The 24,095-nt window shown below is 44.4% G+C and overlaps 1 long non-coding RNA gene across 1 annotated transcript in view; it reads right to left on the bottom strand.

Annotated features, from left to right (window-relative positions):
• The window catches only part of LOC118534866 (uncharacterized), a 65,648-nt gene extending 52,449 nt beyond the window's left edge, over positions 1 to 13,199 (bottom strand). Inside the window, exons 1-2 of the long non-coding RNA XR_013443796.1 lie at positions 12,767 to 13,199; positions 8,094 to 8,165 (exon numbers count right to left, since the gene is read on the bottom strand). This is a non-coding gene — a long non-coding RNA (uncharacterized LOC118534866). The remainder of the gene's footprint in view (positions 1 to 8,093; positions 8,166 to 12,766) is intronic.
• Positions 13,200 to 24,095: the final 10,896 nt, after the last annotated feature.

Raw genomic sequence — 24,095 nt, 5'->3', positions numbered from 1 at the left:
AGAGTGCTCCCGCCTTAAGATAAATCCCAGGGCCATTTGTTTTGATGATTTGAAGAATGATCTATATAAGACTTGCCTCTGTTATATGAAAATAAAGATTTGGTAACTTCAGACAAATTTCTCCCTCTTGGGTCACAGCATGGGCCCTGCGCCCTGCTCTAGCAGCCTTACCCACAGGCAGCAGAGGCTGTCCCTAAGTTTTCTTGTTTAGGGCTTATCTACTGTGCTCTACTCAGGTCAACATTATGACTAGACCTTGTCCATGGGGTCTAAGTGGGAGGTGAGAGCAGTGGGAGCTTTTATTTAATTTATGCAACTTTTAATTTCCTGTATTATAAAGCTAAAATCTCATATATATTATGTATAATAATATAATATAATGCAATATAATCTATTTGTGAATATACATTAGTGTTCTGAAAATAGATATAACCTGAAGAGCTATTTTTGTGAGGCTAAAAGAAAAGCCTAGGAAAGTTCTATGTCTATACATTATTTGGTATGTTATATACACTAAGTGTATAAACACCATCCAGCAAATTATACAGGTAGGAAAGATTTGGATAATTTTAAAAATGATATTGGAAAAGTTGGCTGGCCATTTGGAAAAAAGTGATAAGTATACTTCCATATATGGGTGAACATTTACATAATCTTGAAGTAAGAAAATCTTTCCTAACGATGACATTAAAGACACTAAAATAGATTTGACTGACACATCAAAGCAATGCTCAAGGGGCCTTAAGGAGCCTGCAAAGGGAATGAGCTTCACCTCAGGTTGGGAACACTCTAAAGCCTGAAGGCATGCCCACAGGATGGGCCCTGACAAGGTCAAGGAAGAGAGTTGAGACAAAATTCACAAATGCATGCATGCACACACACACCTTCTGAAGGTAAACAATAGGGCATCCATGTGCCTTTTGAAGTACGAGGGGCAAATATATAGGCAACCCAAAGGCACAAGGAAGTGAGGAAAGGAACCCACTCGCACTACTAAGAGTCGAACAGGAGACTCGGAGAACACATCCCAGGGAGCGGTAGGGGCTTTCAGATAGCACATGCCTTGTACTTCCCACAGAAAAAGATAGAGCATGTGACCTCTGTGGAAAAAAGAGATAAAAGATATAGTAATAAATCAACGGAATGAAATAAAACAAGGAAGCCAGAAGAGCTAAGAAAAGAAAGCAAGGACATAATAGCATTTTTCAATGAATACACATCATAGAAATAGCACACAGAGCATAATTTATGCAATAGCCAACTTAATGTGGGATCTGAAGAAAAAGCATAAGAAAATCACATGAACTTTAGATGAAAACACAAAGTAATAAAAGCAATTAGAGGGCGCCTGGGTGGCTCAGTCGGTTAAGCGTCTGCCTTCGGCTCCGGTCATGATCCCAGGGTCCTGGGATGGAGACTGCATCGGGCTCTCTGCTCAGCGGGGAGCCTGCTTCTCCCTCTGCCTCTGCCTGCCTCTCTGCCTACTTGTGATCTCTCTCTGTCTCTCTGGCAGATAAATAAATAAAATCTTTAAGAAAAAAAAAGGCAATTAGAAGAAGAAGGAAGAGAGGCAGTGAAGAGCCACCATAGCTGTTTGACGGACGCTGTTGGTTTTGACACAAATGGCCATTCCCAACCTCTTCTCTCTTGCTATATATGTATATATATATATACATATATAGCAGATAAGAAAGCTAAATACTCACTATCTCAGCCTCCTCAGGAACATACACAATCTTCTGACGTGGAAACGTGCTGAAACTACTTTAAGTGAAAAAAAAAACAAACAAGTTGCAGAACTGTGCAGAAAAGGAATTATTACGTGTGTGTTGTAGGTGGAATTTATACACCACCAATTTGGCCAATTCCTGTGCCAAAGCCCTAAGCCCCAGGATGTCAGGATGTGACTGTATTTGGAGGAAAGATCTTTAAAGAGGTAATTAAAGTTAAATGAGGTCTTGAGGGTGGACCCTAATCCAATATGACTAGTGTCTTTATAAGAAAAGGAAATGAGGACACGGACACACACAAGTTAAGGCCATGTGAAGACAGAGGTAGAAGATGACCATTTGCAAGCCAAGGAGAGAGGCCTGAGGAGAAACTAACCCTGCTGCCACCTTGACCTCAGACTTCTAGCTTCCAGACCAGTGAGAAAATTCATTTCTGTTATTTAAGTTATTAGCAAACTAATACAGTGTGTGTATGCAATAAAATAAAACTGGAAAAGATCTATCAAACTCTTGCTGAGGTTATTTCCGAAGAGGTGGTTCTAGAAGGGATTTTAATTATACATTTGACTTTATACACTTTTACTTGAACATATTACCAAAGCACAATTTCTTTCTTAATGGAAATAGGGGATTTTATTTTATTTTATTTTATTTTATTTTTTTTAAAGATTTTATTTATTTGACAGAGAGAGCACAAGCAGAGGGAGAGAGAGAGAGAAGCAGGCTCCCCGCTGAGCAAGGAGCCCGATGTGGGACTCGATCCCAGGACCCTGGGATCATGACCCGGGCCGAAGGCAGCCACTTAACTGACTGAGCCACCCAGGCATCCCGGAAATAGGGGATTTTAAAAAATTAGGTAGGATCAAAGAAGGAAAAAAAAAAACCACCCTAAAATGCATAGTAACTGATGCATCTCTGTGTGGGGCCGCAAAGTCTCTGAGCTGTCAGTGCTGCAGTTCCCCCAAGTACAGATTGTTCGGTACGCTCACCATGTCCGTGAGATAAAAGCTCAGGCCGGGGGTTACAGGTACCCACCCAGTGCTGATAGTGTTATCAGTCAAGAATTGACTCATGTGTCCCTGCAAACATGACACTGTAAGCATTTGTATAACTCAAACCATGGCTGGGTCCATAATGGCTGTCTGTCTCCCAGCCCTGGGCACCCCAGGAAGTGTAAGCAAAGGCAATTTTATGGGGCCAGGATCAAACTGGACTCTCCAATTTGTCACACATCCCACCTGGCCCACTTCCCATGTTTATATACCTGTCTGTTCTCTGGATATTTACAATTGCAACCCCAGTGTAAACAGAGAGAGTGGGGAGAGAGGTGGGGCTTATGGAATTAGGCCCTCTACTTCCTCCCCTCCCTGACCTGTGCTTTGAACAAGACCAAAGGAGTGATGCCTATGACCAGCTGTGGAAAACTCAGTATCAACCACCTAGTAGTTTGGTCTGGGCACAAGAATTGAGGGTAGGAGGTGTTTATTCCAGGCTGTAGAGAAAAGAAGACTGTACTTTGCTCCTTGAACATGTCCTGAACACTTACTCTGTGTGAGTCACTACTTCTTCTTCTTCTTCTTCTTCTTCTTCTTCTTCTTCTTCTTCTTCTTCTTCTTCTTCTTCTTCTCCTTCTTCTTCTTTCTTCTTCTTCTTTCTTCTTCCTTTAAGATTCATCTATCTACTTTAGAGAGAGAGCGTGCATGAGTAGGGGAGGACAGAGGGAGAAGGAGAGAAAACCTCAAGCAGACTCCCCTCTAAGCGCACAGCCTGACACAGGACTTGATCCCATGACCCTGAGATCATGACCTGAGCCAAAATCAAGATTCAGATGCTTCACTGACTGAGCCACGCAGGCGCCCCTCATGTATGAGTTTTCTTTGGCTGCTGCAGCAAATCTACCACAAAGTTGGTAGTTTTAAAAAAAACAAAGTTATTGTCTTACAATTCTGGAGGTCAGAGTCCAAAATGGGTCTCACAGGGCTAAAATCAAAGAGTAAGCAGAGCTGTTTTCCTTCTGGAGGCTCTAAAGGAGAATCCATTTCCTTGCCGTTCCCAGTTCTAGGGGCCACCTGCATTCTCTGGCTCATGGTCTCTTCCTCCATCTTTAAAGCCAGCAATGTAGCATCTTGAAATCTTTTCTGTCTCTCTCTTCCACATTTAAAAAACCTTTGTAATTACACTGGGATTATCTGGATAATCTAGAATAATCTTCTCATTTTAAGACCTGCTGTTTAGCAAGCTTCATTCCATGTGCAACCTTAATTCCTCTGTGCCAAAAAATATAACACATTTACATGTAAGATAACATATCCCTCCTAATCCAGGGATTAGGATGTGGCCATCATGGGAGGGGAGCTTATTCTGCCTATCAGTTAGCAAAGATTATCTGTCATGAAAACAAGGAGAAAGGATCCTTATCCTTACTTTCCTTTTATCATTCTCATCAAGTAGAAAGATCTTTGGACCCAAAAGAGAAGAATAAACAGCTCAAGGTGGGTGAAGCGGCAGTATGTGCTCTGGGCTCTCAGATTGGAATGGAATTCACTCCAAGATACTGAGAATTTAGGAATGAGATTTCCAAATTGCTCGTGGAGAGTTTGAAGGATTTATAGAGAATAGTAAACATGTTAAAAGATTAGAAATGTACTGATTTTTAAAACAGAGAATGTAGATTCCTTAAACTATAGGTGAATGAGTTCAACATTGCTCCTGGAAGTAACTTTGGATGAAACACTGAAGTTCACAGGCACTTAAAAGGGTCCATTGCAATTATGAAATGACATGGGTTCACTGAGAACAAGTCACATCAGACAAATCTTATTTCCTCCACTGACACGGTTTCTCCATGGTGGGTCTGGAGGGAAGACAGGCATTGTGCATCACCAGACTCTAAGAACCTCTTGGAGCTTTTCTATGGCAGAAACCATCTATGGTTCGGGGAACCTGGGTGGCTCGGTCGATTGGGCATCCAACTCTTGATTTCGGCTCAGGTCATTATCTCACCATCATGAGATCAAGCTCTGTGATGAGCTCCACACGCAGCGTGGAATCTGTTTGGGATTCTCTCTCCCTCTCCCTCTGCCCCTCCCACAGCTCTCTCTCTCTCTTAAAATAAAAAAGTCTTTTAAAAAAAAAGAAACCATCTGTGGTTCATGTGTACATCATCAGTGGTGTGCTGGAGTTGGCTCATGCCGGCTCACAAGAGCTGATCATACACATGCACCTAGCAGGATGAAATTGAGGCAGTACTTAGTTGAGCACTGAGAGAAGAGTGACTTGAGTGTTGGGAGATATAAAACTTGTCATGTGAGACATGACAAAGGAATTTGGAAGTTTTCATTGGAGAATAAAAGACTCAAAGGAATATGAGGTTGACACCAAATATTTGGATGACTGTAACATAGACAGGGCCACCACACTGCCCAACTCCTTACAGTGTAGTCTATGTGAACAACAACAGGTCTGCACAGCCAGAAGTGCTACTCTTGTATGTGGGCAAGGGGTTGCTATTTAGTCCTCAGAACCCCTAAAGATGTTTTCTCTTGCCTTGGATAGACTCAAAGCAGAGGCTGGGTGGCCACTCATGCTCTCTGTCTCTCTGTCAAATAAATAAATAAAATCTTAAAAAAATAAATAAAATAAATAAATAAATAAAAATAAATAAATAAATAAGAAAACTACTATTTATGGAGCTTCTACTTGTGCTAGGCATTGTGTTAGGTACTTTATATTCCTGATTTAATTTAATCTTCATAACCACACAACAAAATGGATGTTATTATTTTTAATATACAGATGAAGAAATTGAGACTCCGATTATTTGTCCATGGCCATCCAATTACTAAGTAGATTAGCCAGGGCTTATCCCTGGGAGTATATGACTCCTTGATTCTTCCTGGAGCCCTGAGGATTGGAAGGAAAGCGAACGATTCCACCCACTCCATGACTACTGGGTACCAGGGCAATCAGGGTTGATACCAATATTATAGTCAGGGGACTTGTGGGAGGAAGCTCACTGGAGGGAACATGGGGCCACAACTGTGGGTGCTATTGACTGGCCAGTGGGGTCGTGTCTTGTCAGTAAGTTTTCATACCTTGCAAGAGCTGACTTTGCTGGACTCTTACTTTGCTCCTTCTCTTGCACTGTCAACATAAATTCACAAGGCCTTGATGAAAATGAAGATGCTCACAGAAACACAATCTCTGACCAAAAGCTCCCTCGTTGGATTCAAGGATGTGAGTCAGGAGTATTTTGTTTCACTGCTTAAGACACTGAAATCTGAGGGCGCCTGGGTGGCTCAGTTGGTTAAGCGACTGCCTTTGGCTCAGGTCATGATCCTGGAGTCCTGGGATCGCGTCCCACATCGGGCTCCCTGCTCAGCAGGGAGTCTGCTTCTCCCTCTCCCGCTCCCCCCTCTTGTGCTCTCTCTCTCAAATAAATAAATAAAATCTTTAAAAATAAAAAATAAAAATAAATAATAAAAAAAAAGACACTGAAATTTGAGTCTTGATGATGACTCTGTGGGCTCATAACCAGCCCCAGGATTGCTTGCATGGAGCCACTGGAAGTCTGGAGCAAGTTCCTGGGAGCTACCAAGTAGCTGACAAACTAGGAAGCATGATCTTTGACTCATCCACCCATTACACAACTAATCAGCACTACAGAGCTTGGGTGTTCACCGTGTGTCACCACACGCTGGAGCCACACCTCTCCATTGCTGGTATAGCTTGCCTGGCTGGCCTTTGCAGCATCAGAAGATGTTTGTTGACTTGAACAATCAGTGCCTTTTCTATTACCTAATGAGCTGCATTAAGACTGACATTCTTACTTGTCAGTCATTTTTCAGTGTGAGAATTTGGTTGTGGGCTCATGTTGTGTCTTGGGCAATTACTGTGGATTTCTCTGGAACCACCCCTGTTGACATGACTTGTACTCACACCTAGGATTAAAGTCTACTGACTATCAGAGGGCAAACACCTGTCCTCACACTGAACACAGCTAACATTACAGTCAGGGCACAACTTATTTTTCTGTCGGAAGTATCTCCCTGTCATCCAGGAACTCTAGACCCCACCATTATTCTGTTCAACTCCCTCCCTCCTCCCCCATTCTTTCCATGTCAGAAAATTTACCTCAGAATCATAAAAGTTGATACTGCAGATAAGGAAATAAGCACAAGAAGGCTCATTCTACATCAAATAGCAAGTGAAATGGTCTTTTCACCCAACTACCATGCCCCCTCAAATGAAGAACTGGTGTAATATGTGGCAGGAATGATAGGAAAGGTGGTACATATCTTTATTTTTCTAAAGGACTCTAATATTGCCTTGGAATTCACCAAGCTCAGAATTTTATGGAAATGGCAAAGTGAAATGTTGAGAATGATTGAAGCGCGGCTATAGTACACACTGGGTAACAGCCCATGGTGAGTTCTGAACCCTAGCTCCGGCTCCTCTTTAGATGATTCTGGTGATGACCCTAAAGCAGAGGGGCAGATGAGGCCTAATTCTCTGTAGGCAGCCCATGTCGCCCCATCTCACACAGTATGCCCTGCACTGGGAGGTCTGCCTCTTTCTTTTTTTTTTTTTTTTAAAGATTTTATTTATTTATTTATTTGCGAGAGAAAGAGATAGAGCACATGCGCATGCAAGCTGGGGAAGGGGCAGAGGGAGAGGGAGAGAATTTCAAGCAGACTCTGGTGCTGAGTGTGGAGCCTGATGAGGGGCTTGATCTCAAAACCCTGAGATCATAACTTGAGCCGAAACCAAGAGTCAGACACTCAACCAACTGAACCACCCAGGCACCCCAAGGTCTGCCTCTTTCTGTAGGATCCAACTGCTACATGTCATCTTTCTGCACATGCTTAAAGGTACAGTGTTTGGATGCTGAGTCTGGGAATAGCTGAGTGAGGCTGGTGCCCTGAATCTCTTACCCAAAGTCTCTAAGTGTACACTCTGCTGGGACTCCTCTTTTCTAGTGGCTGTATTCATTATAAATTGTGGTGGCAAAAAGGGGTTTTAAAGGCTCTCTGGCCAGAGGAGTCCCTTCCTGCTTGAGGTCAGAACTGAAAATGACTTCCCCATTTACACAGCATCCTGGCATTTCCTATGCAACAGTACTGTCACTTTTCGCCCAATATCTCCTCTTACATGGTCACAACCCTCTTGCACTCTTTCATGCATCAGAAAGGCAGAAGAGTTGGTGAGTAGTTTGAGTTCTTCAGCTGCAATCTGTAAGGGATGTAGCGAAGTGCTATCTGTGGTCGTTTTATGGGGAAAATCGAGGAAGGTTTGATGGAGGGAGATGCCCCCTACCTCTATCCATCCTTGATCCAGACAGACGTTGGTTACAACACTGCTTACCCCATATCTCGGACTGAAGAGACTTTCAAAGATTCCTTCTTCCTCATTGGAGCCATCCTTAACGGATACCTCCTGAAAAAAAGAGAATAAAAATAAAGTTTGCTACGTGTATATCTTTAGGATAAACTCCTAGAAGTGGAACTATAGGTCAAAAGGCACATGATCTATAATTTTCATACTGAAAATTATGCCAATTTGTACCTCCACCAGCAATGTATGAGAAGAGTGCTTGTTGTCCTATACCTTTGTAAATAAAATGGGCTTTTGCCAATTTTATAGATGAGCAAATAAAATAAAGTTTGCATTCAACTGTGAAAAATTCATGCTTGTATCACTGGAGATTCTTTGGCAGAAGGAGATCTGGATTCTGCAGAAGCTTTGTTGAGGTTTACTCATTATCACCCCAGGGTCCTGAAGAGAGGCTGGGGAGAGGGGAAGTGGGGAGGAGAGAAGAGTGGTACAGAGGGGAAAAAAAGGGTGAAGAGGGTGAGGAAGTCAAGTGGTAGTAGGTTGGGGCACAACCAGCGAAGCTAGAGATGACAGTTCCTAGCTATCAGATGCATTCCTCTTCTCTCTCCACCTGACTTGCCTCCCTCCATCCAACACATACATTCCACCCAGCTGCTCCACGTCCGTGAATAGGTAGTTATGCTCTGGGCACTTAATCATCCCAACGCCATTCTTGGACCTCAGGATGGACACTAGACATGGAGGCACCCACTGCCCAAGGAGTCCCTGTCGAGTGTGCCAGGAAAAAAGGGGTTGTTTAGGCTGCACCGGAAGGCTTCTAAGGCTGCATTAGTGATTATTTGGGATGGAGGACATGATCACAGGTGAGATTCTGGTCTAATCAAAAGACCTTAGGTCTTACTGTGAGGGGGGGATAAAACTATTGGATCAAAAATTTTAATACTAATGTATATGGTTTGGTAAATGTATATGGTAAAAGCTAGTGTGTTAGTCTGTTTGGGTTGTAATATACAAAGTGGCTCATCCAGATTACCCTGAGCGTTGGTGGTTTGTGAAGCTACATGTTTTAAGGAAGAGTGACATGTCGGCCATATAACCAGGTCTCTGGTGAACCTATAAATAGCTCAGTAGCTAACCTCCCCAGGGCCTAGAACATAGTTTGATAATTGGAAGGTACAGGATCCAGTGTGGGTCTGGCAGCTAGGTGATGTCTACCCCTCCCTCAGCAGCAGGAGGAGCTAATTGCTACTCTGGAGCTTCACCATCATTTGGATCCAGCTCCTCCATCCTTTCTTCTGCCATCTACATCTCCGCCAATGAAATACTCTTTACTCCACCTGACCTCACACTCTGCGCACTCAGAGCTTCAGCTCATGTCTTCTTACTGCCTGTTCTCTGTGTCTTTTGCTTTTCCTATCAATTGCTCAGTGCCCAATGTCTTAAATTCAAAAATCCTCAAAAGATAGAATCTGGTGGGTTCAATTAGTCACTGGCGTCCCTTCTGCTCAGTTTATAGACTGACATCTAGGCTGGCTACCGTTCCATCAGATGCTCATTCAGTGATGGCCATGCTGGAGGGGTCAACAGGGGCAGCATGGGATCCAGGGTGAGAAAGCCTGAGAAGGGGGTCATGGGTATGGGGCTTAGGTCATTAGACTTCTTTAGGACAACCAGACTAAATGCCTGGACTCACATCCCAGCTCCATGTATTCCCATATGACAAACAAGCCTGTCAGGTGAGCAGGGATTTCTTGTACATGATCTTCAAGGTTCTTTACAGCCCTGACAATCTAATTTGGTGGTTATACCAGTCCGCAAATAACACATCTGCTCTTCCTGGTTACCAGTCCTTCCTCCTATATGATTGTCTCATTTACCTACCATTTGAGATAAGACATCAAAGACCATTGTCTTTCTTTCCTCATCACAATGGATTACATATTGCATCTGCTGATGTCTCTGATAGACTCAGGATGTTGCAATGTGGGAAGCACAGTGTTGAGAGGAAGGAATGCTTGTTCCCCGTTCCTGACACTGTCATGGAGAAAGCATGGGCAGACACACCCAGCCTGTGTCTCCACATAGTGCTCCCCAAGGGAGGAGGAGTGACCAACTGGAAAATTCTCTTTTGGAGCAGCTTACTCTCGGAAAAGGCAGATTCTCTGCTTCTCGATGCAGTGAACTTACCAGAACATATTCTGCCCTTAAAAAAGAGAGAGAAAAGACTACTATTTGGGGGGTAAATAGTAGGAAGTCTGGGGAGGTGAAGCCATGGTCTCCTTTGCAGCCATGAAGCTAGTATTTTTATTTTTGTCTTTGTAAAATTTTACAATTATGTCTCAGTCACTTTGGAAGGTGGCTTAGGAGGGAGGAGTATGGTCAACGAGCACCGCCTTGTTTCCCAATAGATGCCCATCCTTGGGCCTGGATGTTAGAAAGCATGCCACACCAGCTTTGATACAGCCCAGAGTGATTTGCCTCAAGGGTCCCAAAGTAACCTGAGGAAAGAAGGACACCTTGCAGGGATATTGGCCTCCTACCAGGGAATCCCAGGCCCCGGACTCTATCCAGAAAGATGCTCTATTCTTCATTTTCTTCTGTGGCTCGGTGCAGTGGAAAATGTTCTGGGTTTGGAGTGAGAGGATTTGAACTCAAATCTCGGCTCTGCTGGTTACTATTTGCATAATTGTACATACATGTAAGTCTACTGAGTCTCAGTTTCTCCATCTTTAAGATGGACCTCATGATACCTACTCAGTCCTTGTGAAGAGCTCATTCAATAGGGAAATAAGTGGGAACACGTTTGTCGACTCTGCAGATGGGAGTGGTTGCCAACAATCCCACTGAGAATGAGTGCATTGTGCTCTTCTCACCCACCCACCTCCCTCTGCTTTTCCTCTTGAGTTCTGGTGGAAACGAAAAAGATGCAGTAGTTTTCTGATGACTATCGCATTGCTAAGTTTTCTGTGAGCCCCCTCATCTGGAGCAAAAGGAGAACCGGGGCCTGAGCCAGACCAACTGGGACTAAATCAGCCTGGCAGGGGGGTATTCTGAAAACTGTGGGGAATTCACTTGTCAGAATCCCTGGTTACTCTTATCATTTAGAAAATGAATATAATCATTCCAATCTCATAAAGTTCTCAGGGGGAATAAATGGGCTCAGTGATCAGGCGCATGATTAGAATGTTAAATGTTATGTCTCTTCTTTCCATTAAACACTGAGTAAGATGCTACTCCTCAGAAATGTTTCTTATAGAAGTAACTTGCTTTGCAGGAAGGACCACACGACAAAGAAAGCTCACAGAATGTCAAGTTCAAACTTGAATCCACACAGAGAACTGTCATGTGACATCCGGACAGATTTGAGTTTGATAATTTTTTCAAACACCAGAGAAATGATTAGTAGTGACTTTTCTAAAGATTTTATTTATTTGAGAGAGAGAGAAAGAAAGAGAGCATGAGTAGGGGGAGGGGCAGAAGGAGAAGCAGACTCCCCGCTGAGCAGGGAGCCTGATCCCAGGACCCTGAGATCCTGACCTGAGCCGAAGGCAGACGTTTAACCCGCTGAAGCCACTCAGGTGTTCCAGTAGTGACTTTTAATATATTAAAAGTTGTGATTAGAAAGCCAAGTGAGTTCTTTGCCAATAGTCAAACCAGGAATGAGACTTCTCCAATTCCATATCCCTGACCTAAACCCCCATCTGGTCCAAGCCTTGGCGTCCCACCTAGACTAGTGCAATGGCCTCTTCATGGGCCTTGTCTTGGCCTTAATTGGAACTTGTCTCAAGTTCCTCCTCAATAAAGCTTCCCTACTGTTGCCAGCTGAATTTTTCCCGATGCACCACTCTGATAACATCAGTTCCTGCTCGGAGATCCGCCCTGGTTCCACAATCACAGTTTTTAAACTTGCCTCCTGTTCCTTCCTTTTGTGTACCCTTCGACCCTTTCAAATGGAACTAGCACCTGTATGGATCCTTCAGTCACCATGTGCAAGGGATAGAAATAGTCTCTGGATTTTGGGTAGTTTGCAGACTGATTGACAAGACCAGAGAGTCAGCCACAGCCCTGTATTTATAGAGCCCAAACAGCCGAGCCACAGAGCTGGCTTTATGAGGAAAACACCTTGGTTGTTTCCCTGAGCATTAACCAAATCTGTGGTTTTTCCCTGCTGCCACTTCTGGGTCAGAAATTCAATTTTATTGCAACTGCTATTTCTGCCAGGATCTGTGACATCTCTTCAGCAAGAACTCAGTCTGGAGGGCTCTAGAAGCCAGAGTTCTGCTACCCTTTGGACAGAAAAAATTAAATCTATATGCACTACTGTTTCCTTATATTGCTTACTTCAAAATCACTGTCTCCGTGGGTAAGCCTTATCGATGGGGTCTGGATTACATGTTTATGCTACGGTTGACAGGAACGCTGGGAGAGTTCTTTTGGCTTTTACCTTGGGGTGGGGTGGGCTGAGATTTATAAGATGGCAAATTCCCAAAACATAGCAAGAGTGCTCAAAAATTGCTGGGCAGCCAGAAAATGTGATGAATATTTATGGTATAGTCAACTCTGTTTACTCAACATTAATCTACACCCTTCTTGCATACTTAAGCTTACCAATGACAAGTCTTCTACCTTGAGATAATGCAACTATCCTCCAAAAGAAAACAGACTTATCCTCTGTCCAAAAAGGAGACAACTCAAGGTCTCACCAATTAGGGCATCTGGCTTCAAGTCCCGGATTTCTGGGTGACGCACATTCTCTAGTTTCATCTGGATTCTGGCTTTATATCCGGGAACCTATGGATTATATTGTTAAGATAACCACCAGCACCACAACCCTCCATTATACATTAGTAAGCATATAGGAAAGAGGAAAAATAACAGTTATGACACAGAAAGGAAAAAATACAAGTACATAATATAGCCTTTCCCCCCACTATTTATTAAATGGTCAGAGTTGGTGTTTATATGTCTTCTTTCCTCTACCATCCACTCTATGTTCCTTTGTCCTCAGTTAGCCTGTTGGCTGGATGATTCTATACTATTCTATAGCGTTTTTTATTTAACTGCTACTGGGTGAAGAAATACTGGGAGGTTGTGAAATATTAAGAAAAATACATATTGGTTTCTGTCCCCAGTTCCTGACTCAGACTGTACATTCTAAGCACTCAGAGCACTAGGAGCATCTTTTAGTCTACTGAGATGACTCTTGGTGGGCTCCTCGGTAGGGGATGGTCACCAGAATGACCAGGCCATGATTAGCAGCTTGGAGTTTTCAGCTCCAGAGAGGGGAGAAGGGCTAGACATGGAGTTCATAAGTGATCATGCCTCCGTGATGGAGCCTCCATAGCATCCCAGTAGTACGGGGTCTAGGGAGATTCCAGGTTGGTGAACACATTCAGGTACTGGAGGGTGATGCCCCCGAACTCTATGAGGACAGAAGCTCCTGAGCTTGGCACCCTCCCAGAGCTCACCTGATGCATCTCTTCATCTGGCTGTTCATCTGTATCCTTTATCATGTCCTTCAATACACTGGTAAACATAAGTAAAGGCTTCTCTGGGTTCTGTGAGCCATTCTAGCAAATTAATTGAACCGGAGGAGGGGAGCCATGGGACAGAGGCACAGGTTACAAGCTGGACTTGTGATTGGCACTGCAAGTGGGGTGGGAGCAGTCACGTGGGGCTGACCCTTAACCTGGGGGATCTGAGGCTATCTCCAGGGAGCATCAGAAGTGAATTAAGTTGTAGGACACCCAGCTGGTGTCTCAGAGAATTGCTCGGTGGGGGAAAACCTCCGCATACCTGGTGTCAGAAGTGCTGTGAGCGTGGCAGGGTGAGGGCACAGGAGACACACAGGAGGAAAACCAGGTTTGTCCTTACAGAGACCTAAGGTATATCCCGACTTTCAGACATAACCTCCCCCCGCCTCCATTGTATAACTGCAACCCTCTTCCACCTTGAAAATCAGGATAAATCATCCTGGTCAACACCATGACCCCCTTTCTGCCTGTTCTTCAAGTGATAGGAGGAGCCCAAATGGCCAAGTGACTGGTTCAGCTTTTACTTCAGTGTCATCGTTTTTGGGTCCCTGGTGGAAACATTCCTCGTCTGGTAGTAAGATTCTAAACTAACAGAGCTCAGAGTTGTGGAAATGAGCATCAAACTAAGTGGTATATCAGATGCAACAGTGAAGATGCTACACCCACCATTTCATCTTTTTTCTTGCTCTGGATCCTGCTCAATCCTGGAAGGATTGGTCACACAGTAAAAAGGTCCAAACAGCATGCTTAAATGTGGTATACAGGGCCTCCCAAATCTAAGGACGTCTGCCAAGCGATGTGCCTCTTTCTTAATGGTAGAAGTTGCAAGGCACACCGACCTTTTCCTTTGAAAGTGGTATCCCAAGCCTTGGGGCCCCTGGGTGGCTCAGTCAGTTAAGCATCTGCCTTCGGCTCAGGTCATGATCCCGGGGTCCTGGGATCGAGTCCCGCATCAGGCTCCCTGCTCAGTGGGGAGCCTGCTTCTCCCCCTCCCTCTGCAGCTCCCCCTGCTTGTGTTCTCTTGCACTCTCTCTCTCTCAGATAAATAGTAAACAAAAATCTTAAAAAAAAAAAAAAAAGAAAGTGGTATCCCAAGCCTTGCACTTTATGAGAGCTTTATACTTAATGAGGCAGCAGCCCCCTATATTTTCATGGCATGCGTCTCTCCCTTTAGTCACATCTGTATCTTCCCCAAGGTACCTAAAGCACCTGCTGCATCCTGGCCTCCAGGTTCTATTAGCCTGATGTCATCCATATAATGGGCCAGCAGCACGTCCTGTGGAATAGGCAGAAAGCCAAGCTCGGACACAACTGTGGCACGGAGGCAGAGTCCATGTAATCCCAAAGCCAAACAGAGAAGGTGAGCAGCTGTGCCTGCCGGGTGAAAGCGAAGTAGCAACTAATGCTTTCTCCTTATTTGAATGGACACAGTTACCACGCCCATAGCTGCACACCAGACGTTAGGAACTGGGCTTGTTTGCTCTAGTGAAGAGACCACATCTGGAGAGGCGGATACAATTTGAGTCTCTACCTAATTAAATCTATAGTAATACTGTATACTTCTTTGAGTTTATCTGATAGCTGCATAGGTAAAACAGATTTGTTAAAAAGGGATATGAAAGGAACCATTCCCAAATAACCATAACCACAATCAAATCTTTTTCGATTGCATACGCATTTCTGAGAATCTTCCCGAACATGTCATTGCTTCTGGTTAGCTCTCACAGTGGGGAGGAGAAGCTCGAGAGCTGGGCTATCCAATACCGTAGCACTTGACACGTGGTTAGTCCATAATAAGATGTTCTGTAAGTGTAGCTTAGTACAAAAATAAGTGTATTAATAAGCTGTGTATTGCTTTCATGTTGAAATGATACTATTTTGGATATAGTGGGTTAAATAAAAAATACTACTGAATTAATGTTACCTGTTTCTTTTTACCTTTGTAAAATATGGCCACTAGAAAACTTAAAATTAGATGTGCGCTCACATTATATCTCTATTGGACAGTACTCCTTGGAGGCTTAATTTGCTTCTCTTACCACAATAGCCCTCATGACGGGGTCAGGAAGCAAACTTGGAAATTATGCTCATTGCCAAATTGATCTGTTCTAGCTACACTCAACCACAAGATAGGTGTGGGGTTTCACAGGGCCCCATGTGAAGCTGATTGGAATTAAAATATTTATCATCTGATCACGATAAGGCTGCCACTCACTGGTAATCCACAGAGGCATCCTAGTTTGCCATGATTTCAAAGCCAGAGGTTTGGAGATTTTCTTTCCCTCAGTATACATTGACGCTGATGAATAGCTGTCTCTTCGGAGAAGATGAGGAGAAAGAGGCACAGTATAAACCTGACATGTTATCATAGAGGCTTTTGTCAGGGATATGCACCCTTCCTTTCATTTAAGGGGCTCAGAGTTTCTGAAATAAATCAGGCCTGTGAATTGAGTGAGGACATGGGGTTTTCTATTGTAGTGGCTCAAGTATGATCTCTTTCCACCAGACTGGGGTTTTTTTTTTGGTTCCAGAAATCAAGTACAACCTTGTAGGAGGCTGCCCACCTGTTTCACTTCTGGATCTTATGCTTATTAATTAGATACTGTCAAAGAGACCATTCCGGTTACCACTGTAAGTACCTTTGCCACGTGCATTAATCCCAGATATCATGCCTCTGATGGTTATAGATGCAGTGTTTGGCCTTGCTCAAGAGCCCCACCCCGATCCCACCATCCTTCCTGAAATCAGGAAATCCCTCCCATCTGCATCTTTGGCCAAATACCTTTACAAAGATCCTTGCTCTCCCTGAACAAACGTGTTTCTCAATGGTTTGGTGATAGGAGTACATTGTTGATCCTTACTGGGAGATGGACTGAATCACCGATGATAAATGCATTCCCCAATCCCTGTCTTCCTAAGTCTACTCCTTCCTTGCCATTGTCCCAGAAATTTCTGACTTTCTGGCTTCATTTGGTGGGGTCCACCTCTGAGGTAGTTTCCAGCCAGCCAGTTGAGCAAGACAATCAGACGTACTCCCAGCTGTTGGAGCTAGTAGTTTCATCCAGAATCTCTGGCAAGAATACGGTCTCGAAAAATGCAGCCTAATCTTTAGTCATGTCCCTCTCTCTTTGGTCAAGCCCTTAATCTCACACACATTCACCAGGGTTTTGCTGATAAAAATTAGCAAAGATTTAAAAATTCCTTTGATGTCTTAGCCATCGTCCTGGTTCTGGGCCCCTGGGGACATACTAGGATATAATTCTAGTTATAAAGTCTGGAGATAATCAGAGATGATAAGGGTAGGGCCTGAAGAAACTGGCTCCCCCTTGCAGAGTAACTCCCGGGAGAAGATCATTGTGGGATCCCCACTGGACAAGAAGGAAGAGAAGCTGCATCTGCCGGCAAGAGGCTCTGTGGGATTCAGGATACTCTGAAGCACACAAATCCCCCCAAATCAATTCCTGGGGACCTACTTCCTTCTGGTCAATGCCATAACTTTTGCAATAGACCTGATGAAGCTATGGATTCAGCTAAGGTTTTAATTTAACAAGCTTCAAAATCAAATTTTGAATATTAGGTGGCAGCAGGGAAAGCCAAGCTGTGAGTAGGAGACTTGAACAGGGAAATAAAGTTAATAGCACCAAGAGCCCGTCATATGCAGGAACAAATTGGAGAGTGGTGTCCTTGAGAAGTCAGGTGAGGGTAGGAAGTCAGATGCAGTGGGCTGTCATCCTGACATGGATTTTACTTAGGTGTCAGCCTCCTGGGACTTTGGGAAGTCAGACCCTCATGAAGGCAGACTTAGGGTCGGTATGGAACAGAAAGGATTCCCAACTGTAGAAAGCGAGCAGGTTGTAAGTGGAACATTCCCATCTGACCTGCGCAAAGGGAAAAAAGAAGTTTCTAGCCACGCTGTGGTTATAAAGGTAGGGATGGTTTCCATAAACAAACAGAAATCCTCTTAGGTTAGAGCAACAACTTTCCTTCTGGTCTCTGCCTTCAGGGTCATTACCACTCTTATCTCCATGTAGCAACCAGAGAAATCTAACACACAAAACATTAAATGGCTCCCTACTGCCTTCAGGATAAAGCTTAAATTCTTTATCTAGGATTCTTTATCTTTAAATTTAATTTATCTTTAAATTTAAATTCTTTATCTAGGATTTCAAGGCTTAGCATGCTCCTGCCCTGTCGTTCCATCCATCTTCATCTCATGGTCCTCACCTCCATCCCTACCCCTATTCTCAACCCTATTGCTTCCCAGTGACCCTGAATTTCATCCAGGACTCTGTCATGAAGCGAGAGAAATGTTCTTTAAAAGCCTACAGCCTTCTAATGGGGTGGATTCCATCAAAAGAAAGACCATAAATCACAAGGTTTTTGCTAGTCCTTTTTATTTCTAAGGGAGAAATTGTTCCTTTTGTTCAACTGAGCATCTTGATGGCTTTTGGAGCTGAACAGGTGGGCCTGGAGCTAAGTTTGCAACCTGTAGCTGATCTGCCTTGTGTCAAGAGTAAGACGAATGTGGCTAGGAACAAAAACAAGGATGGGGAGCTGAGAGGGTAAAGAAAGGACACCACTATGTGTGTGTGTGAGATAGAGAGAGAGACAGGCAGAAAGAGAGAGAGAGAGATTGAGGGGATACTACTATTACCATTAAGAAATCCTCAGTGGAAGGATGGGCAAAGGACTTTGCAGGTGTGAGGAGCAATTTGAAGTTGTTTTTCACGCACTGTGGCATGGTACCACAGCTCGCGACTTGGTAAACCTCAACAAAGCTTGAAACCATTTTTACTTCTCCATTTTCTTTCACATCCCTACTCCTAGGTTTGGAGATGTTAGAATTTTAGCCAAGGCTATTGAACTTTCCCCTATAAAAAGTCTTAACTGATTCAAAAATTTCTCATTATTCCATGCCACACTAGCATCATCCATTCAGATCAATACTAACACAAGGTTCCTTATTTTTTTTTAAAGATTTTATTTTATTTATTTGAGAGAGCGAGAATGAGAGAGAGAGAGAGAGCACATGAGAGGGGGGAGGGTCAGAGGGAGAAGCAAACACCCTGCTGAGCTGGGAGCCCGACTAGGACTCGATCCCGGGACTCCAGGATCATGACCTGAGCCGAAGGCAGTTGCTTAACCAACTAAGCCACCCAGGCGCCCACAAGTTTCCTTATTTACCACAGTTTCCTTGAATTCTTTCAATTCTCCCATGCAGAGATTTCGGATTTATTTTCTTGAGTATTTTCTTGACTAATTTCTTCAGACAGAGAACATGGCTGGTGTACTTTCTGAGGCCCTCTGTGTCCAAAAAATGCCTTCTTTTTTTTGCCCTCCTATAATAATGTTTTGACTGGACGTGAGCTTTTCTGATCATAATCCACTACCCCCCCCCCCCCCACTAGCCTGTAGATATCATTCCTGTGCCTCCCAAGAGCCTCTGGTATTGCTAATAGTCCAATCCTGGCCTCACTCTCTTTCCTTTGTCAGTAACTTGCTCTTTCTGGCTGATGAGGGTAAAATTCATCCTTGAAGCTCAGACCTTTCACCAGCATGCTTCTTTGTGGGTGTGTCTTTTCAATAAACCCACCTGGGCCCTTTAAATAAAAATCATGTCTGCAGGTTTCTTCTCTCTTCCCCTTTTCCCTGGGCCTCCTACTGTTAGACTACTAAGTCTTCACCCCACTGGTCCTTTACCTTTTGGATCCGTGCATTTTCGCATTTAGAATGCTTTGTTTTGTTTTGTTTGGCGCTGGGTTATTGAGACACCCTCCCACCCCCAAACACTAATTGGTTTTTAGACGGAATCACTCTATTTCTACGTCGAAATTCTAAATTTAGAAATCTTGCCTTTTAGTTCCATAATTTCATTTGTTATGCTCTAATTCCATCTTCTTGAAAGTTCTCATTATGTTTTCCCGCTCATTATGTTTTTTAATTGAATTCCCCTCTGTTTCTCCCATTAATTCTGCCTCCACTTACCCACATCTTCTGGCCACTTGGTCTCTTCCCTGCAAATGACGTTCTCTTCGGTTGCAACTTCTTTTGCCTGATAATTTGGTAAGTCAGCTGTGGAATCCCTCCAGCAGTGGTGGGCTGACTGCCACTGTAATATGGGCCAGCCGGAACAGGGACAGGAAGCCTGACATTTCTGTTGAGGCTTTGGGGGTGGGGTCTCTGTTCTCAGATGGAAGAAAGCTCAATCTTCTTTCTAGCACCATCAGTGGAATTCACCGGTGTCTCCCAGACAAGATCACGGCAAGGACGTACGGCAGCCAGATTTGGACTCGTGCCTAGATTTCAAGCAACAAGCTCCTAGCTGTGTCTGGACTCTTTATTCTGTGGCTGAGTGGTCCTAGCTGGGAGGGACTGAGATCAGAAGTGACTATAACAGGGGCACCTGGGTGACTCAGTCGTTAAGCGTCTGCCTTCGGCTCAGGTCATGATCCCAAGGTCCTGGGATCGAGCCCCCCATGGGGCTCCCTGCTTTGCGGGAGGCCTGCTTCTCCCTCTCCTGCTCGCCCTGCTTATGTTCCCTCTCTCGCTGTCTCTCTCTCTGTCAAATAAATAAATAAAATCTTAAAAAAAAAAAAAGTGACTATAACAGGTTGTCATTTTCCCAGAACTCCCTGGGACGGCAGGTGCTGCTCTCAGCAACTTTGACTCAATGTCTTTAGACACAGCAATGGTACTCTTCCACACATTTCCCCCCTTGGGCTAATCCATGAAAACAAAGTAAAAATTTTAAGTTCCAGCTACCCTGGTAACAAAGTTCAAAATTAGAGTTTCTAAGAAAAAAATATTTGAAAACTTTGTTAACTTTTCAATGTGTTTTCCTCTGCGTCTAAGTTCCCACTAACCCGGCCTCTTGTTTGCCAATCAACATCTGCCATTCTGTATGATCTGCCTCGTAGATTCTTGGGTGTTGTGGCAACCTCTGGTGATTACACTTGCACGGGGCCACTATTTGGTTCCTGATCACCATTCCACCATGTGGCGGGGGAGGTTCCCCCCACACCAAGCAATGCTCAGGACACCAGCTGGGTGTCCCAGAGTTTAGCTCCATTGTGACACTATCTACCCAGAGATAGAATTAGACCTCACAGGGTAAGGTTTCAGTTCTACAGGACCGTTCCCCAACCTACCCCCTGCCGCTTCCGAAGCTGGTCCAGGTTGTCACCTAAGCTTCTGACCAACTGGCTATAGATTGGAGTTTCCAACCACCCAGGCCTTGAGTTCCATTATTCCGCCAGAGCGGCTCACAGAACTCAGAGAAACGTCTCACTGACTAGATTACCAGTTTACTAAAGGGAGTAACTCAGGAACAGCCAGATGGAAAAGATATAGAGGCCATGGCAGGAGGAAAAGCTTGGAGCTTCCATGCTCTCTCCAGGTACATGGATCTCCCCCAAATCTCCATGTGTTCACCATCCTAGAAGTTCTCTGAGCCTCATCCTTCAGGTTTTCATGGAGGCTTCATTATATAGGTACAATTAATTAAATCATCGGCCATTGGAGATTGATTCAACCTCCAGGTGCTCTCCCTTCCCTGAAAGTTCCAACCCTCCAATCATGTTTGGTTCTCCCAGCCACCAGCCCCAACCCTAGCTGCAGTCAGAGAGTCACCTCATTAACCTAACAAAAGGCCTCTTCATGTAGGAGATTATAAGGGTTTTAGGAGCTCTGTGCCAGAAAGGGGGGTGAAGATCAAATGTATATTATTTTTTTTAAAGTAGTCTCCACGCCCAGCAGAGCCCAACTCGGGGCTCTAACTCACGACCCTGAGATCGAGACCTGAGCTGAGACCAAGAGCGGGCGCTCAATCAACTGAGCCACCCAGGCGCCCCTATGTTTCTTATTATAAATCAAAGTATCTCAGCCACTTCACTTAGAGATCAAAAAAAAATATGTCTTAGGGGCTGAGCCTCAACTTTCTTGCCCACAAGGCCACCACCTTCATTCCACAGTCCTTGACTTGTGTGAAATGCATCCCCATGGTAATATAGCTCTACTGAAATGTTCCTTGAAGTGTCCCGGAAAGTGCCTGCATCACAATCTAAGGAAAGCTTAAAGGTACGGAGTTTTTGGCTTTAGGACATGGGAGTGGAGCACTGCAGCTGGCATTTAAAATAACTCTCATATGAGATGCCTGGGTGGCTCAGTCGGTTAAGTGTCTGCCTTCGGCTCGAATCATGATCCCAGGGTCCTGGGATCGAGTCCCGCATAGGGCTCCTTGCTCAGCGGGGAGCCTGCTTCTCCCTCTGCCTGCCACTGCCCCCCTTTGTGATCTCTCTCTCTGACAAAATCTTTAAAAAATAAAATAATTCTTAATACTCGTTTGGGAACCATGGAAGCTACAAAGCCATGCGGAAGAAAAGTCCCCGTCAGATGGCCACGTCTAGAGACCTCGGCCTCCATGCTAATTGCTGTCAGTGCCCAGAGTCAGAGAGCACCCAGGAAACTCTCTTTGAATTATACAGGAAATTGTGCTATAAAGGAATAATAGCTGGAAATATTCCAGCCATTCCAGCCAAGGTAAAATTCCTTGAATGTTGCCCATGTCACGGGTGCACCTCATTCCACACAGGTGTGTCGTAATGCTCTGCTGTGAACAGCAGGTTCTCGGCCTTTAGATTCTGTGGCCATTCTTGTCAGACTGTGGGTCTGTGCAGTGGGGTCTTGCGCTGTTCTGCCAGGCCTTGCAGCTCAGGCCGTTGGCTCTGACATTCTGAACAGTATTACATGGGCTACAGTGGCACTATTGAGAACAGTTTAAATGAATCAGATTGATTTTCATCTTGAAGGCTAGAATATTTACTCTGAACCACCAAGGGCTGAGGGGTCAGTTGCCCTACAAAAGATCATGCAACTCCCTCCATCAGATTGTGAACAATTCTTTCCCTCAAGCCTTGGAGGAAGAAGAGCTACTTTGTCGACGGTGTAACTAAGCTTTCATTTTCACTTAGTGACTTGAGATCCTTATCGTCACACACAAGGTTTTACTGAGAACGTGGCTTTTCAAATGCAGTCCTCCTTTTAATTCTCACACTGACCCTGAGAGGTCGATCACGTCGGTGTCCACTGAGGCAGAGAGAGTGTGTATAGGAAGCAAATGGTGACGCTGGAAAGTGGACCCGAGCAGGCTGGCTCCACAGACTGCATTCCTCTCATGTGATTAGCTATAGGTCTCAGGTTGGTGACACAGGCATGCTTATCTTTGTTTGTTCGTTCATTCCAGAGAATGGACTTTGTATCAGGTCCTAAGCCAGGAGCTTGGGACACCAAGTCAAGTACATTACTGACCCTCCCTGCCCTTGGTATTTCCAATTTAATGATGAACACAAACAACTATAGGACCAATGAAAATAACTAGTATTAGGTACTAGGTACTAGGTACTAGGTACTAGGGCGGACGTGCAGGGCGAGGCTGTGGAGGCAGACACGGGGTCCATAAGCCGTGCAGGTAAGTCCCGGAGGGACTGGCACCTGAGTGGAGTCCCAAGGGCAATGTGGAGGCTGGAGGAACGGAGTTGGAGGAAGTAACAGGCACAGAGGCGCAGAGCGGGAAAGAGCAGACGTCAGGTCAACGGCAGGAAGCTTACAGTGAGAGTTCAATGTGAGTGGGCTGGGCAAAACAGCAAGAGGGGAGGTGTGCGCAAGGATGTCACCAAAATGGCCTTTCTGCCATGAGTAAGCCTTGGGCTTTAGCCTGAAGGTAACATCAAGCCATTCAAGTGTTTTAAGACTAGGAGTAATGGAGGCCAGGTTTTCTTAGAGGATACTGGCGGCCTGGGGAGGGACGGCCTTGCCTGCAACTCTGCTCTCAGACCTGAGGTGCAAGTTCAATCCGCACAGGGGCTGCAGACCTCCTGCCCAGCAGCACACGCAGCTAGCAGGAGTCCGAAGAGAATTATGAAAATGCTGTGTGCATCTCTGTGGTGCAAATAACCAAAATGGACTTTGAAAGACAGAAAATGTGAACTGATTCGTACCAATGAAATAAACTGCAAAAGGTTATTGAAGTGCCAGGCCCATATAGTTTTATGGATAAATGCTTTCAAACTTTCAAGGAACAGATCATTCCTGGCTAAATAAGTAATTTCTGGAGCACAGGGGGGAAAAAAAACCCAACTGACTTTGCAGTTAGCATAACCTCACTCTGAAGCCTAGAAAATATTTCATTAAATACTAGCAAATAAAGTTCAGAAATGAACTTCTATCTGGTGATGTAAATTGTTTATTATGGTTAAGAGACAAGACTTGGAATACACAATAAGGAAGCATTAAGACCCTCACTTAAATAAGATCAGAAATTCCAGTGGTTATAAGTCATACATACAAAATTACTCAATTTTGCCAGTCATTTAAAAAAATCCGTATGTTGAGGGGCACCTGGGTATCTGACTCTTGATCTCAGCTCAGGTCTTGATCTCAGGGTTCTAAGTTCAAGCCCTGCATTGGGCTCTGCGCTGGGCGTGGAGCCTACTTTAAAAAA

This window comes from Halichoerus grypus, chromosome 14 (assembly GCF_964656455.1).
Source record: "Halichoerus grypus chromosome 14, mHalGry1.hap1.1, whole genome shotgun sequence".
In the NCBI taxonomy this organism is placed as follows: Eukaryota; Metazoa; Chordata; class Mammalia; order Carnivora; family Phocidae; genus Halichoerus; species Halichoerus grypus.
Note: the sequence above shows the minus strand (reverse complement) of the source record. Positions and strands in the feature narration are given on the sequence as shown.